Here is a 16,266-nt window from a genome sequence, read left to right on the forward strand (position 1 = left end):
GCCCTGGAATGTTTAATATATAGATATTGAACTTTTAAAAATGGCCATCTTAAGGGGCACCTGGGTGGCTCCGCTGGTTAAGCATCTGACTTCTGCCCAGATCATGATCTCAGGGTTCATGGGTTCAGGCCCCGCATCACGCTCTGTGCTGACAGCTCAGAGCCTGGAGCCGGCTTCGGATTCTGTGTCTCCCTCTCTCTCTGCCCCTCCCCTGCTTGCACTCTGTCTCTCTCTGTCTCTCTCAAAAATAAATAAACATTTAAAAAATGTTTTTAAATTCCCAGTTTTATTATACTGCAAAGCTGAAATTCATCTACTTCTTACAAAAAACATTGTGTTCATTCAAGCAGGACTTTGCTCCAATCTTCTTCAGTTTCCTTCTACCAAATTCTATAGTGGACCTACAAGTTTATTGTGCACATGCATTAAACCGTTAAGTAGTTCACAGTTTTAACTCTTAGTTCTGAAGTAAGTAACATCTTCGGGGGTGCCTGGGTGGTTCAGTTGGTTAAGTGTCTGACCCTTGGCTTTGGCTCAGTCCATGATCCCAGGGTCATGGGATGGAGCCCCACATTGGGCTCTGCACTGAGCATGGAGCCTGCTTGGGATTCTGTCTCTCCCTCTGCCCCTGCCCCACTCATGCTCTCTTTCTCTAAAATTAAAAAAAAAAATTAAAAGAATAAATAAAGTAGCATCTTCATCGTACACAAATGTAGTTCAGAGATGATGCTGGAAAGATGATATATTCTACCTGTGACTGACTCCTTCTTCCACTCCTGTGCACAGACAGCACAAATGCCTTGTGTATGCCTATTAGGAGAATGATTACCTGCAACAGATCTATTCCACCAGCTTTTATTTTCTTTTCAAAGGCATCACATTCTGTTTGTAAGTTTGCAGGATTCCCATTCCCACAAGGGTATGAGCAGTTTTAGGATCAACATCAATATGCTTTTAAAAAGGTATTCCACACCTACCATTGGGAGACTTGAGGACAATGGGTGGGAAATTCTACATATTCATCCACATTAAATGTCTCCATATATTTAAGAGAGAGGTCTCCATTCTGGTCATTTCTCATTCGATGCTCTGTTGGTTTTTGTTTTTGTTTCTGTGTTGTTGGGGGGGGGGTGAGTATAGTTGACCACTATTAGGCTTTTTTACTAATGATGTATACTAATGATGATACGTTAGTACACCTGGGAGACCAACTCACTCTTCTGATCCTGGAGCGGCAGGAACCCCTGATAACTTTTCGAGAGAGAAAAGTTGATTGTGCATTATTAAACTGATAAGAGCAGATACTACATTTGATCTTAGCCAAAAGGCCGAGAAGCGATTATTGTGCATTATTAAATATTCAACCGTGTTGATTTCCTTTTCCCTTGGCCAGAGTTGTGAATGATCACGTATACAAACACCAGCTTCTGAACTTCCAGTGACTAACACAATAACTTGGATAATGCTACACTTTTGGACACAATTGTTGCAGGGTCTGCGAGCACGAGAGTCCTTGACACTCTGTATGGCGCATCTTCCTAGGTTTATTTAAGGAGCTCGGGGACAGGACCCGCGGGCAGAAAGAACCGAACTTTTGTTGTATGAAGCTGGTAGTTATACACTTAGTACTCAAGTGGGAGGGGATGTGCAGGGAGTATCCGACCATAAAAGTCTTCTTTGAAGTTCTACCTGTAAAACCACTTCCACAAGATTTTTGTGGTGTTTCTCATTCAGGTCTATATTAAGTATTGGTGAGATATACAGGCAGTCACGAGACCCCTTAAGAATGTAGCAAACCGGATGCATCTGATCCTTATGGGAACTATGCAAGCTATGGGTCAGCCTTCCGGGCTTAAGGTGAACATTTCTCTGCTTCGATTCCTCACCACAATGACCCAAAATCACGTGTATACAAAAAAAAAAAAAGATGTCTCTTTCTATTTTTAAAAATTAAGCTGCTATACTCTGTTCTTAATCATGATGATTTTCAAGCTCCTTTGTGCTGATACAATGTGTCAGCAGAATAGCCCAAGATGATGAGTCATTTGACAGTGAACCAGATCTAGAGAGGTAATCTGCATGTCATTCATTAACAGAGGGTGCATCAAAATAACCATACTCACTTTGTATTTTTCTTTCATGCTGTCATTGCCAACAGAGGCCTGAGATTATCCCACAGCCAATCACTGGGGACCACTGTGTTTGGGGATATGAAGAATCTGGCTCAGGCAGACTGACATCACAGTGTGGTAGGAATTGCTACCACCTTATTTTTATTTCCCATATATGTTAAGAAACACCTGCTTTAAAAGGGGGGTGGCCACTTCGTGAGTTTAAGTCCTGCCTCAGGCTCTGTGCTGACAGCACAGAGCCTGGAGCCTGCTTTGGATTCTGCGTGTCCCTCTCTCTCTGCCCACCCCCCACCACGCTCTGTCTCTCTCAAAAATAAATAAATATTTTTCAAAAATTTTTAAGGGGGGGGTCTCTCTTTACACAAAATATTCTAATTCAAGGACCTAAGCGCCCCACGTAGTAAATGGCCTAGAATACAAGTTCAGTTTCAAACACTTGAAAGTGGGGCAAAGGGGCCTCCTTTTCTCTTTAAGATCACCCCTGCCAACCTTGCTAAACTACTATATTGAATTTCCTCAAAGCAAGGGAAAACAAAAGTCTTTTATATTGCCATGTATTTTTAAACCAATGGCTTCTTTTGCATAGTTCCGTTTATTGCATAATTAAGAAGAAAAAAGACTATTCATACCGAGAGGAAAATTCTTTTGAAAATGTTGTTGCAAATCTTGTAAAATACGGCATATTATGGAGAAAAAAGTTTTCTTTTCAATAAAAACAACAATAAAAAAAACTGATTATATCTTAATATAGGCACTCTAATAATTTTAGAATAGTCTACATAAAATCTATATATTAGGTTTTAATGAAGTGAAATATATCCTGGAGAGATGGAAATATACCTTTATATTTTGTTCACATTCCTCACAAAGGATGTGGCATTTTTGAAGATAGAACAGATAGAAAATGGAAGCATACATTTAAAAAAATTATCTGAGGCAACTTCACGTATGTTGAAATTTGTTTTGCTCTGCTGTTATTAATGGGCACAGGCAAATTTAAGCCCTTAACGCTTATGTATCTCACATGACAGAAAAAATACTCAGAGACAAAAATTAATCATATAATAAAAATAAAAAGCTCTCTGTCTTAATTTCCTTGTTTAAAAAAATCTCAAAGCTAGAGGCACATTATTAAAAATTGTAACTCCAAAGACAGAAGCCTTGACCTTTGCCTGGTAACAACTCATAATACTTACTGCGAGGAAACTGAGGCATGGCCTGTCAAACCTTTTAATAGGTTGAAAAATCAATGTGAAAAAAATTTTTTTAAGATTTTTTATTTATAAGTAATCTCTCCACCCAATGTGGGGCTTGAACTCATGACCACGAGATCAAGAGTTACATGCTCCACCAACTGAGCTGGCCAGCCACCCCCCAAAAATATTTAACAACCTTACCCATACTTGCTAACTGCATTTTTCAGAAAAATTTGAAGTGTCACTAAATTTTACAGGTTGGTTCTTTCTATTTAGGTAAAGTCTAAAGGGACCTGTACCACTTCCAATCTCTATTTTAGTTTGTTGTTTTTTTTTTTTAATGTTTATTTATTTTTGAGAGAGAGAAAGAGGGAGGGACCGCTAGAAAGGGAGACACAGAATCTGAAGCAGGCTCCAGGCTCCGAGCTGTCAGCACAGAGCCCCATGTGGGGCTCGAACTCACAAACTGTGAGATCATGACCTGAGCCAAAGTCGACACTTAACTGACTGAACCACCCAGGAGCCCCATGTTTTGTTTTGTTTTGAAGTAAACTCCACACCCAACATAGGGCTGCAATTCATGACCCCAAGATCAAGAGTCATGGTGCTTTACTGAATGAGCCAGCCAGGTGCCCCCTTTTCTAGAGTTTTTATTTGGGGTGCTCATTAAATTGCTGCATTGTTGGAGTGCGTCACCTTCTAATTCAGTTCCTTCAGCTCCTTCTGGGAGGCAGGCAGGAAGCATCTTTCTCTGAAAAGGTTGCACGAAGCCTCACTCCAAGGCATTCATTTAGGTAGTGCCTTAATAATGTTATGATGTGTGACATGTTCTAACATGTTTGCACATTTGTTAATCCATTTGATTCTTAGATTTTTAAAATGTTTAAGTAATCTCTACATCCAACGTGAGGCTTGAACTTACAACCCTGAGATCAAGAATTGCGTGTTCCACAGACTGAGCCAGCCAGGCACCCCTCCATTTGATTCTTATAACAATCCTTAGGTAGTGAAAACAGTTTCTATTTTCCTGTTTTATCAGGTTCCAGAGTTGAATGAACATCTCCAAGGACACAGAGCTATTAAGCAGTGGAGGCAAGCTTTGAACTCCAAATCTTTGTGACTCCAAATCTCCAGCTTTTTCTTACAACCTTAGGGCAAAATGTTCTAGATCCTTTTGGGGGAAGGGCTTTATTATTATTATCATGCTGGCATAATTGACCAATAACATTATATTAGTCTCAGGTGTGCAACACAATGATTTGATATTTGTATACATTGTGAAATTCTCATCGCAGTAAAAACCAGATCCTTTAATAAGCAAACTCTTACTGCTACCAACCCTCCCCACGCCTGGCCAAACTCTCCTACTGCTGGGCCCCAGCAGTGACTTGCTGGGTCACAAGGAAATGTAGGAAAGATAAGTCGGTCTAAGTTCACTCTGCTCCCTGGTGTCTTGGCAGTTAGGTGTGTATGTTACAGCTTTACCTCGAAGGAGGCAACTTTACTAAAGTTTAAATATATTAGGACTGGGGCGCCTGAGTGGCTCAGTCAGTCACACATCTGACTCTTGATTTCCGCTCAGGTCATGATCTCACACTTTATGAGTGTGAGAGCTCCCCACATGGAGCTCTGTGCTGATAGCACGGAGCCTGCCTGGGATTCTCTCTCCATCTCTCTCTGCCCCTCCCCTGCTCGTGCGCTTGCTCATGTACTCTCTCTCTCAAAATAAATAAACATGTAACAACAACAAAAAAGAACCGGGGTGCCTGGGTGGCTCAGTCTGTTAAGTGTTCGATTTCAGCTTAGGTCATGATCTCACAGTTCGGGGGTTTGAGCCCCATGTCGGGCTCTGTGCTGACAGCTCAGAGCCTGGAGCCTGCTTTGGATTCTGTGTCTCCCTCTCTCTCTGCCCCTCCCCTGCTCGTGCTCTGTCTCACTCTGTCTCTCAAAAATAAATAAATTTAATTAAAAAGAAAGAAAGAAAGAAAGAAAGAAAGAAAGAAAAGAAAGAAAGAGAAGGAACCTATTAGGACCATCTGTTGCACAATTCCCTCCCATCACCTCATCACCTTAGTAATCCACATGCCAAATAAGCAGAAGTTTATCAGGAAAGATTACAAGAAAGTGCTAAGCAAATGCAGCCTCTCTTCCTAGTTCCAAAGTTATCTCTCCGTCTCAGTTGGTGCTCCCTTTCCTGCTGTCTGGCGTCTTGTGATATTCAGCTCTTGCTCATGAGCTCTGGAAAAGTCCCAGATGGATCCCAACACTCTCAGCATTTGGCACCAAAGGTCCCATTTGGGTTTTTCCATGACTTTACTAATATCTGGCCCCCTTAGATAGGAATAATGCTAACATTACATAAATTGCTAGTGGTAAAAAAAATAAGAGAGAGAGAGAGAGGAGAAAAGAAAGGGAGAAAGAAAGAAAAGAAAGAAATAGAAAGAAAGAAAGAAAGAAAGAAAGAAAGAAAGAAAAGATGTCTGTTCTGATAGATTGCATAGTTTTCAGAAAAGGATTGCCAATGATCACTTAATGACCCTTGTGATTATAGTGAGAAAGAATAAAATTGAGTATTTTGGGGGTGCCTGGGTGGCTCAGTCAGTTGAGCATCCAACTTCGGCTCAGGTCATGATCTCACGGTCTGTGAGTTCGAGCCCTGCATCAGGCTCTGTGCTGACAGCTCAGAGCCTGGAGCCTGTTTCGGATTCTGTGTCTCCCTCTCTCTCTGCCCCTCCCCCGTTCATGCTCTGTCTCTCTCTGTCTCAAAAAAATAAATAAAGGTTAAAAAAAATTTGTTTAATAAAATTGAGTATTTTTTTAACGCCAGGCAGTGTGCAACAGTTTTACATGCATTATATCATGTAATCCTTATAGTCACTTCATGAGATAAATATTATACTTATCCCCATTTTACAAATGAGAAAACTGAGATCCAGAAAGTTACAGTAGCTTGCTCAAGCTCACTTCATTTGTAAATTATAGGGCTAAAATTTTCACCAAGGCTGAGTGGCATTTTGGTCATAAAAGCATTGTTCAGGGAGACAAAGGAAGGACAGATGGGCCAAGGGGTGACTCAGGTAACCACTGACTTCCTTCCTTCAGCCTAAACCTGAGTTCATCTGTATAAAGCTTCTGTGATTTGATAGGAAACACGTAGGACCGAAGATGAATCATCAATGACTCCTCATTGTGTTAGGATTGGGTAGTTGAGCAAAGTATTTGTTGTGCGGATATATAAAAACTGCCCCGTAAGAGGATAGTTTTCTGCTTCGCGAATCAAATGCAAGAAGTGTGCAGAGCAAACGCCATGGTTTAGACTGCTACCTGTCATGGTTTATTCTCTCTGCCCTGTAGAAGTGGATAAGAATACATTGATTCGTTATTATTTTTAGACAACATGTTTACCTTTCCATAGTTGTGCTTTAATATAGCAAAGAGGGTGGGTAACCTGTTTTCATGGGTGGTCTTATCTTGGGGTCAAAAGGCTCACAAATGCACATATGTTATTTCTTCATCCATTTTGACCAATATTATTGACTCTATTCCCTGTGCTGTATTTTCCATTTCCATGACTCATTTATTTCATAACTGCAGATTTGTCTCTCTTATGTCCTTTTTATCTATGTCACCCACGCCCTCACCCCCCTCCATTCCGGCAACCACCGGTTTGTTCTCTGTATTTGAGTCTGTTTTTCTTTTGTTTGTCCCATCCATTTACTTTTAATAATGAGGTGGGGGAGGGGAAGCGTTCTGTACTGTTCATTAGGTCTCAGGCTCTTAGGGAGGCTGTCTGTGCCTTTTGGACTGTGAACTTCGCAAGTGTTTCTCTCTTTTTTTGTCTCCTCTCCTTAGGTGGGACAGGATGACCAGAAGGGGCTGGCGCTGGGTATTTCTTCTCTCCTGTTTGGAAAACTAGAGCTGGTTGGAATTGGATATTTCCCTTTCCCCAAGTCACTGGGGCTCTGGTAAAACCCCAGCAGGTTAGGCTCTGGTCAAAGAGTCTCTTCTGAGGGCAGACCTTGTTAAGAAGGAAATGATCTGATGTATTTCAAAATAGTTTCTTTTTTTCCTCCCCCCTGCCTGGTAGAGCTCCAGGACATCAAACATAGAAGGATGGGGGTCCTTCTGATAACTGACTTCCCTCAAGTTTTTGTCTCCTGGACTTGTCCATGCTGAGCCTCTCGTAATTCATCAATGACTGTTCAGCTTTCCCTACCCTGACACTGATTTCCCATGGAGGTTTCTGCTTTGGTAAGTCCTCTGTATCTACCTGTCATTCTCTCCAATTTGGGGATGAAGCATAGAGTGCCTATATGAGCAGTCCCCCAGAAAAATCTGTGCTAATGAGCTTTCTTGGGAGACAACATCTTACATGCGTTGTCACAACTCATTACTGGAAGAATTAAACATGTCCTGTGTGACTGTACTAGAAGATTCTTGAAAGCTCACCAGTCTGCCCAGTGACTTCCCTTCTCTAAGGAATCTAAAGAGAATTGTTGATTTTTTAGTTTGCTCAGCTTTTCACTTTTTATTGGGATGGAGTGAGCATTTCCACGCTTCCTAGAAACAGTACTGGACAGCAGAAGTTCTCAAGCATCTTTTAGAAATGAGAAATAACTGAGACTAAAACCTGTTCCTTTTCTTCCTCTGTCTGTAGATTTATAGCAGCTATAATTACCAGGGCAAGAATTGATTCATAGAGGAATCTGTATGTAGTAAGATAATCTTGATGTAAAACATATTTTACGCATGTTAGATGCTAGGATTTGAGACATTACAATGTAATAGTAAACTGTATGACTTCTGGAGGCAAATATACTGTGATACTGGCTCTTGCCATATATGATCTGTAGGGTCCTGAGCAAGATATTAATGTATTTGAGTTTCAGTTTTACATCTTTTACTTATTTATTTTGTTAATGTTTTATTTATTCTTGAGAGAGAGAGAGACAGAGACAGAGAGACAGAGCATGAGTGGGAGAAGGCCAGAGCAAGAGAGGGACACAGAATCAAAAGTAGGCTCCAGACTCTAAGCTGTCAGCACAAAGCCCGACGTGGGGCTCGAACTCACAATCCATGAGATCAAGACCTGAGCCAAAGTCAGACACTCAACCAACTGAGCCACCCAGGCGCCCCTGGTTTTACATCTTTTAAAAGTGGGTAATACATATGAATATAAAAGTATAGTATAAATATTGATTTTTATTTTTTTAAAGTTTATTTTGAAAGAGAGAAAAAGAGAGCACGCATATGAGTGGGGGAGGGACAATGAGCGAGAGGGAGAGAGAGGATCCCAAGCAGGCTCTGTGCCGTCAGCACAGAGCCCAATGCGTGGCTTGAACTCACAAACCATGAGATCATGACCTGAGCCGAAATCAACAGTCGGATGCTTAATCGACTGAGCCACCTAGGCGCCCCTATAATATAAATATTTTAAATACATATATAATGTAAGTAGGATAGAACAGAAAAATATAAAATATAAACATGTAAAATATATTTTAAGGAGGCTAATAATGCCTGTATACAGAAAAGGGTTAAAAGACATATGGCATAGACAGACATAACACTGAGAATGCCCTGCCTGCAAGGTTGGCCCTGGGTTGGCACTTGGGAGGTTGGGTTTGGTAAAGGTTCCCCCTATTGTCTTTTTTTTTTTCAATGTTTATTTATTTTTGAGAGACAGAGAAATAGAGCATGAGCGGGGGAGGGGCAGAGAGAGAGGGAGACATAGAATCCGAAGCAGGCTCCAGGCTCTGAGCTGTCAGCACAGAGCCCGATGCGGTGCTTGAACCCACGAACCGTGAGATCATGACCTGAGCCAAAGTCAGATGCTTAACCGACTGAGCCACCCACGTGCCGCCCCACTATTGTCTTATTAAAGAGTCGTTCACTGTGCTGAAATTGTGCAAATGATATGGTTTTCGCTGCACACCTGGTTTCCTTCTGGGAGTCTGGACTTTGAGTGTATGCTAAGCATAGACTGCCTATATGAGCAGTCCCCCAGAAAAATCCTGGGCACTGAGTCTTCAAATGAGCTTTCCTTGGAGACCACCTCTTACATGCATTGTGACAACTCATTACTGGAAGAATTAAACATGTCCTGTGTGACTGTATTAGAAGATTCTTGAAAGCTCATGGTTTCCTCTAAACTACACCCCATGCGACTTTGCCCTATGCTGATTTTTCCTTGAATCCACTTACTGTTATAAATCATAGCCATGAATGCAAATATACTGAGACTCATGAGTTTTCCTAGCAAATCAGTAAGCCTGGGAGTGGCCTTGCAGACCCCTCACACAACCTTACTTTATTAGATTTTTCTAGCCAATTAAACATGATTATGCTTTGCATAATATTATAGTAGTAAATAATAATAAACACTAATAAATGGCAACTAGAAGTATTATTATCTTGTGATAACATGGTGAATTTGAATCTTATGCTAAAGGACATGGAACAGAAAAATGACACTAGCCAGGCTTGAACTTTTCTGAACATTTTCCAAAGTGGATTCCCCTAAAATAAACATATATAAACACTAAGCTTTTATTTATAGTAGAACCATTAGGACACGGGATTATTGCTGGGACCTTTCTGCTAGACTGGAGTCAACGAAAGCTTTACTCATTTCAGCCACATAGATACTCAGGTATCTTTTCTGAGTGTGTGGGGAAGGGAAATGGAGAATTGTAGCATTCTGAGCCTTTGAGAAAATCATTTGCTCTCCTCACTTCCTCTGCTTAAAAAAATGCAGTGTATTAATATCTGACGAGAACCCATGTGAGATCAAGATATGAAGACAACAGGATACACTTTTTTATTTTCAGGGTAGAACTCTCATGCCTGGCTAACCAACTAGAAAGTCTGATATTTGCATGCCGCAGAAGGAAAAGATCCTAGATGGTTTTGGGGTTTGTATTCTCTAGCTTTTATTTACCCAGGCTTGGTTTCTACATGCAAATTGAAATGTTTCTGCTGGGTCTGCCAGGTTTTAACCACCTTCGTTATCATGTTCGTCATGAAGGATAAAAACTTGAAGGCATATGTATTTTTTGGTTATTGCTGCAATTCTTATACTCAGTGACCTAAGTGACTGCCAGGTTTGGGTGGGATCTTGTGCAGGGAAGTGCTCTGCATCAGGTCCAGGGTAAGGACTGAGCAGCCCTGTCACTCAGGCCATCTGATCCTGCAGACCCCATGACGTTGGAACTATCAGCGGTAGGAAAGAGGCTGGCAAACCCCGGTGGGGGATTGCAATCCAGGGCCTTGTGAATTGAGAGCAAGGCCATGCTATCTGCAGTAGAGAATCGGTAGAGAATCTGCCTTTTAAAAATAACTCCTGCCATGCTGTAAAGCTCTAGTTGAGACAGAAGGCCCGTCAGTGATCACCGAGTGATCGTGCAGTGAAACTTCTCCTCATGAACTGGGGCAGATCAACCAAGCCATAAATCAGGGGGTCCTGGCAAGAATGCATCCTAAAATGAAGATGCTACTTCCAGAATTGAGAATAAGCAGGACCAGAGGGTACAAGTAAGCTGCATGAGCAGTATATCCCAGACCCCACGCCCCAATCCCTCCCACTGTTTCCTCAGTGCCCCTCCTCTGCTCATGTTCACGGCCGTATAGGGGGCATTCTGCATGACCAACCAAAGAATGAGAAATGGGTCAAGTTTGTTTTGCAGACGGGTCCACCCTGCAGGTGCATGCAAGCTAAAAATGCATGGTATCTTTTCTACAGACCCCTCAGCAGCCGTAAAATACAACGGCAAGGGAAAATCCTCCTAGTGGGCAGAGCTGTGAGGGGTCCACTTTGTGCGGAAGAGAAGTAGCCTGATGTTAGAAGATATATGAACTCATGGGCAGTGGCAAATGGCCTGGCCAGTTGACCAGAGGTCTGGAAGGAAAAAAGAGATCGGAACATTGCAGACAAGGAGGTCTGGCATGGGGGCATAGGAGTGGGCATGAAACGTCAAATGTTAACATCTCTCAGAGAGCATCTGCAGAAGACAAGTTAAACAACCAAGTAGAACGACCTGGTCAGTTGACTGACAGCCAGTCCCTGTCATTGGCCATTTCCGTGCTGGCACGATAGACACATGAAATCAAGTGGCCATGGTAGTAGGAATGGAGACCAGGCAGAGAACAAGCAGTACTGATTTCCACTTACCAAGACTGCCCCTGATGGATGTCCAACTACCAGCAACAGACCCTAGGGAAGAGGTTGACTGTACTGGGTCCCTTTTATCCTGGAAGTGCCCGCAGTTTAGTCTCAGGAATAGGTAAATATTCTGAGCCTGGGTTTGCCTTTCTCTGCATTCTGAGCCTCAGCCAGAACCACTGTCTGTGGGCTTACAAAGAGTTTAAGTCACTCGTATGGGATCCCACGCAACTTTGCATCAGCCCGGGGACTCAATTTATAGCATAGGAAATGTCGGAGGGGGTCTGTGGTCGTCTTCTCACATACCATGCCACCAGAAGCTGCAGTGTGGAGGGAGTGTTGGAACAGCCTGTTGAAGGCACAACTTGAGGACAGCTCAGAGGCCATACTTGGAGAGGGTAGCCTGTGCCAGGATTCTCTACTGGGACTTTAAACACCACTCTGTATCTCTGACACCATAGGGTCTGACAGATCATGTGGCCTGGTTGCAGGACTGCGGGCACCACCACTTGGACTTGATGCAGACCTGGGCCTCACTCAAGGCTGGCAGCCTTTTGTGTCACTCAGTATATGGGTCAAAGCCTTACCTCTAGGTGTGCAATGTGCTGCCTTTGGAACCCAAAGAAGCCCAAAAGGCACTGTGCTTCCTTCTTCACAGTAGGAGATACAAGATGAAATACCCCTTCAAATAGAAATATGGCAGGCCATGAATCTTCACAGGGTTTCTCCCTCACCCTCTGGAGCACTTGTGTCTTACCAAGGCCTCTGAGGCCATCCGGCCCAGTCAACACAATGTCACCAGTGTAATAGATCAATGGGATGTTCTGTGGTCTGTTAAGATGGTCTAGATTTCTTTGGACTATATTGTGATGAAGGAAGGTTAATACAACGTTGACAGGGAGGACGCCTGGGTGGCTCAGTCGGTTAAGCATCTGACTCTTGAGTTTGGCTCAGGTCATGATCTCCTTGTTCACTGAGTTCGAGTCCTGTGTCAGGGTGTGCACTGACAGTGAGAAGCCTGCTTGGGATTCTCTCTCTCTCCCATTCTTCCTGTACCCCCCACTAAATAAATAAACAAAGAAACAAACAAACTTCAAAGAATATATATAACACTGAGGGAAAACTATCAATGTATATTGTTGTCTATTACATGTGAATTCAAATGGTTTCTGGTCCTTCTTTTCTGATTGGGATAGAAAAGAACACATCTGCAAAATCAAAATCAATTTTCATTGTCCCAACCATTGAAATTATTTAAAATAATGACATAGAAATATTTTCAGAGTGCTTCACGAATGGTGATTGTCATCTGGGATATTTACAGATGGCCTATACAATGACAGGTGGCATACACTATAGCCAGTGTCGTGGTTGGAATATGAGGGCTTTCTAGGGTAAGTGAATATTTGGAGAGAGGGCAATACTGTCTAGAAATTCAGGGTTTAGACACTTGGTGGCTATATCCAAAGCTGAAGTAGAATATGGACAGGAATATTGACAAAAGTAATATAAAACTGATCAAGTATACAAGCTTGATCTATGGAAAGATATCCTTTTTTTTTTGTTTGTTTTAATCCCAGTTAGTTAGCATATAGTGTAATAATGATTTCAGGAGTCGATTCCACTGATACATTCCCTATGTCTAACACCCAGTGCTCATCCCAACAAGTTTCTTCCTTAATGCCTCTTACCCATTTAGCCCATCCCCCTACCCACAACCCCTCCAGCCACCCTCTGTTTGTTCTCTATAAGAGTCTCTTATGTTTTGTCTCCCTCCCTGTTTTTATATTATTTTTGCTTCCCTTCCCTTATGTTTATCTGTTTTGTATTTTAAATTCCACATATGAGTGAAGTCATATGATATTTGTCTTTCTCTGACTGACTGATTTCGCTTAGCATAATACCCTCTAATTCCATCCACATAGTTGCAAATGGCAAAATTTTGTTCTTTTTGATTGCCGAGTAATACTCCATTGTGTGTGTGTGTGTGTGTGTGTGTGTGTGTATATATACATATATATATATGTGTGTGTGTGTGTATATATATACATATATATATATATATATATATACATATATATATGTATATATATACACCACATCTTCTTTATTCATTCATCCATCGATGGACATTTGGGCTCTTGCCATACTTTGGCTATTGTCAATAGTGCTGCTATAAACATTGGGGTACATGTGTCCCTTCGAAACAGCACACCTGTATCCCGTTAATAAATGCCTAGTAGCACAACTGCTAGGCCGTAGGGTAGTTCTATTTTTAACTTTTTGAGGAACCTCTATGCTGCTTTCCAGAGTGGCTGCACCAGCTTGCATTCCCACCAACAATGCAAAAGAGATCCTCTTTCTCCGCATCCTCGCCAACATCTGTTGTTGCCTGACTTGTTAATTTTAGCCACTCTGACTGGTGTGAGGTGGTATCTCATTGTGGTTTTGATTTGTATTTCCCTGATGGAAAGATATCTTGATACTCTTCCAGGCTGGAAGAAGAAAGAGACTTCAGCTGTTATCTCAGTTACCTTTCTAAAGTGATGTATTATCGGTTTCGACCTCCAGTGTCGAGATTTGTCTCAGAAGTCAAGCTAGATTATCATCTGTGCTTACAACTGATATTGCTGGGTACACGTGTCCAACAGAAGCACTGTGTCTACCAATGTCTTTTGATAGGTCCTCTACAGTCTCTGTGCCTGAGGTCATGTGAACATCTTCTGTCTAAGATACTGCATCTGGCCTGGCAGCTGCGATCAGGCTACTTACTACTTGGTTCACTTTGCAATAGTCTACATCGTCCTACCAGATGCATTCTACAGGTGCCAGACTGGTGAATTAATGGAAATATGATGGAGGCCATGACCCCTAAATCCTTTAGACGTTAGAATGCAATACTGTTTGGTTTTTTTAACAAGGAGGTATGGGCTACATGTGCCGCCACACATACCACCAAGGAATTTTTGGACACCAGTTGGGTGTCCTATAATTAAATTCAATTCTGACACCGACTACCTGGAGATAGTGTCATAGTCCACAGGTTAAGGGCTCAGTCCTACAAGACCACCCCCTACCTCCCCACATCACATTCCGACCACAAGTCAGTTTGTCACCTGGGCCTCACACTGGCCAGCTATAGATTGGAGGTTCCTGAGACCCTCAACTTGCGTTTGACTAATTTACTAGATGGGCTCGCAGAACTCAAAGAAACATTTTACTTACTAAATTACTGGTTTATTTTATAAGAATATAACTAGGAGCAGTCAGATTCAGGAGATGCACAGGGCAAGGAAGGTATGGGGCAAGGGAGGATGTGGAACTTCCATGGTCTCTCTAGAGCAAGACACTCTCCCCGAATCCCAGGTGTTCACCAAACGGGAAGTTTTTTGAACCCTGTCCTTTTGGGTTTTCGTGGAGGCTTGATTACAAAGGAATGGTGGATTAAATTATTGGCCATTGGAGGAGCGCCCAGGTGGCTCAGTAGGTTAAGCCTTTGACTCTTGATTTCGGCTCAGGTCATGATCTCACGGTTTGTGAGATTGAGCCCCGCGTCAGGGTCTGCACTGACAGCACAGAAACTGGGATTTTTCTCTCTCCCTCTCTGTTTACTCCTCTCTCTCTCTCTCTCTCTCTCTCTCAATAAATAAATTAAAAAAATTTTATTCTTAAATTACTGACCACTGGAGATTGATTCAATCTGCAAGGCTCTGGTCACCTGGCTGGTTCCCCAGGTAACCAGCCCCCATCCTTAGGTTCTCTCCTGAAGACATCTTGTTAATATAACCAAAGATACTGCTGTCACTCTCATTAGCTAGAAAGTTCCAAGGGTTTTAGAAGCCCTGTGCCAGAAATGGGGACAAAGACAAAATATATATTATTACAAATCACAGTATCCCAGCTAACATTAAGTGGGTGATTGCTGTCTCATTTCCAGGATATTGGTGACATACGGTAGAACTGGTCTAAAGGACTGTTTGATCCAATAATTTTTATATCTATCTTCTCTTCCCCAGGGCCACCAAAAATCACTGTTGCCATGTAGAAAGGGACAATAAGCATTCTCTTTTCTCTTTTCTGCTTTCGCTCTCACCCTCCTGCTGTCTCTCCTCTTTCCCTTTTTTTTTTCCTTAATGTTTATTTTTGAGAGAGAGACAGAGTGCGAGCAGGGGAGCGGCAGAGAGAGAGGAAGACACAGAATCTGAAGCCATCAGCACAGAGCCTGATGTGGGGCTAGAACTCACAAACTGTGAGATCATGACCTGAGCCAAAGTCATGCACTTAACCGACTGAGCCACCCAGGCGCCTGGTGTTCTCTTTTCAACATAGCAGCTAGAGTGACCTGTCATGTAAAATATAAGTCAGATCGTGATACTGCCCTTCTGAAAAGCCTCCTTCCAGTGGCGTCCCATGATTCTTAGAGACAATCCAAAGCCCCTTCTGTGTCCTCCAAGCCTTTACATGGTTTAACTCCAGGACACCTCCTAGACTTTGTTCCACTGTCTCCCTTGTTCACCCTCTCCAACAACAGTGGCCTCCTAGCTGTTCCTAACACATGGAGCACATTCCTTCTTCAGGGCTTTTGCATTTCCTGTACTGTTTTCCTGGAAAACTCTTTCCCCAGATGCTTGCATGCCTCGCTCCTTCATTCCATTCTGGCATCTGTTCAAGCGTCTTTCTCAGCCAAGTCTTCCCTCACTCTCCTCTGTCCTAAAACCTTCCCATCGCTTTTTCTCTCTCTCTTTCTGGCACTTACTGCATTGTGACATTATATCAC

The 16,266-nt window shown here is 42.3% G+C and overlaps 2 pseudogenes; both read right to left on the reverse strand.

Annotated features, from left to right (window-relative positions):
- Window positions 1-369: 369 nt before the first annotated feature.
- Window positions 370-1,081, reverse strand: LOC125149886 (glucosamine-6-phosphate isomerase 2-like; annotated as a pseudogene).
- Window positions 1,082-1,247: 166 nt separating this feature from the next.
- On the reverse strand, window positions 1,248-1,340 carry LOC125151061 (uncharacterized; annotated as a pseudogene).
- Window positions 1,341-16,266: the final 14,926 nt, after the last annotated feature.

This window comes from Prionailurus viverrinus, chromosome D4 (genome assembly GCF_022837055.1).
Source record: "Prionailurus viverrinus isolate Anna chromosome D4, UM_Priviv_1.0, whole genome shotgun sequence".
In the NCBI taxonomy this organism is placed as follows: domain Eukaryota; kingdom Metazoa; phylum Chordata; class Mammalia; order Carnivora; family Felidae; genus Prionailurus; species Prionailurus viverrinus.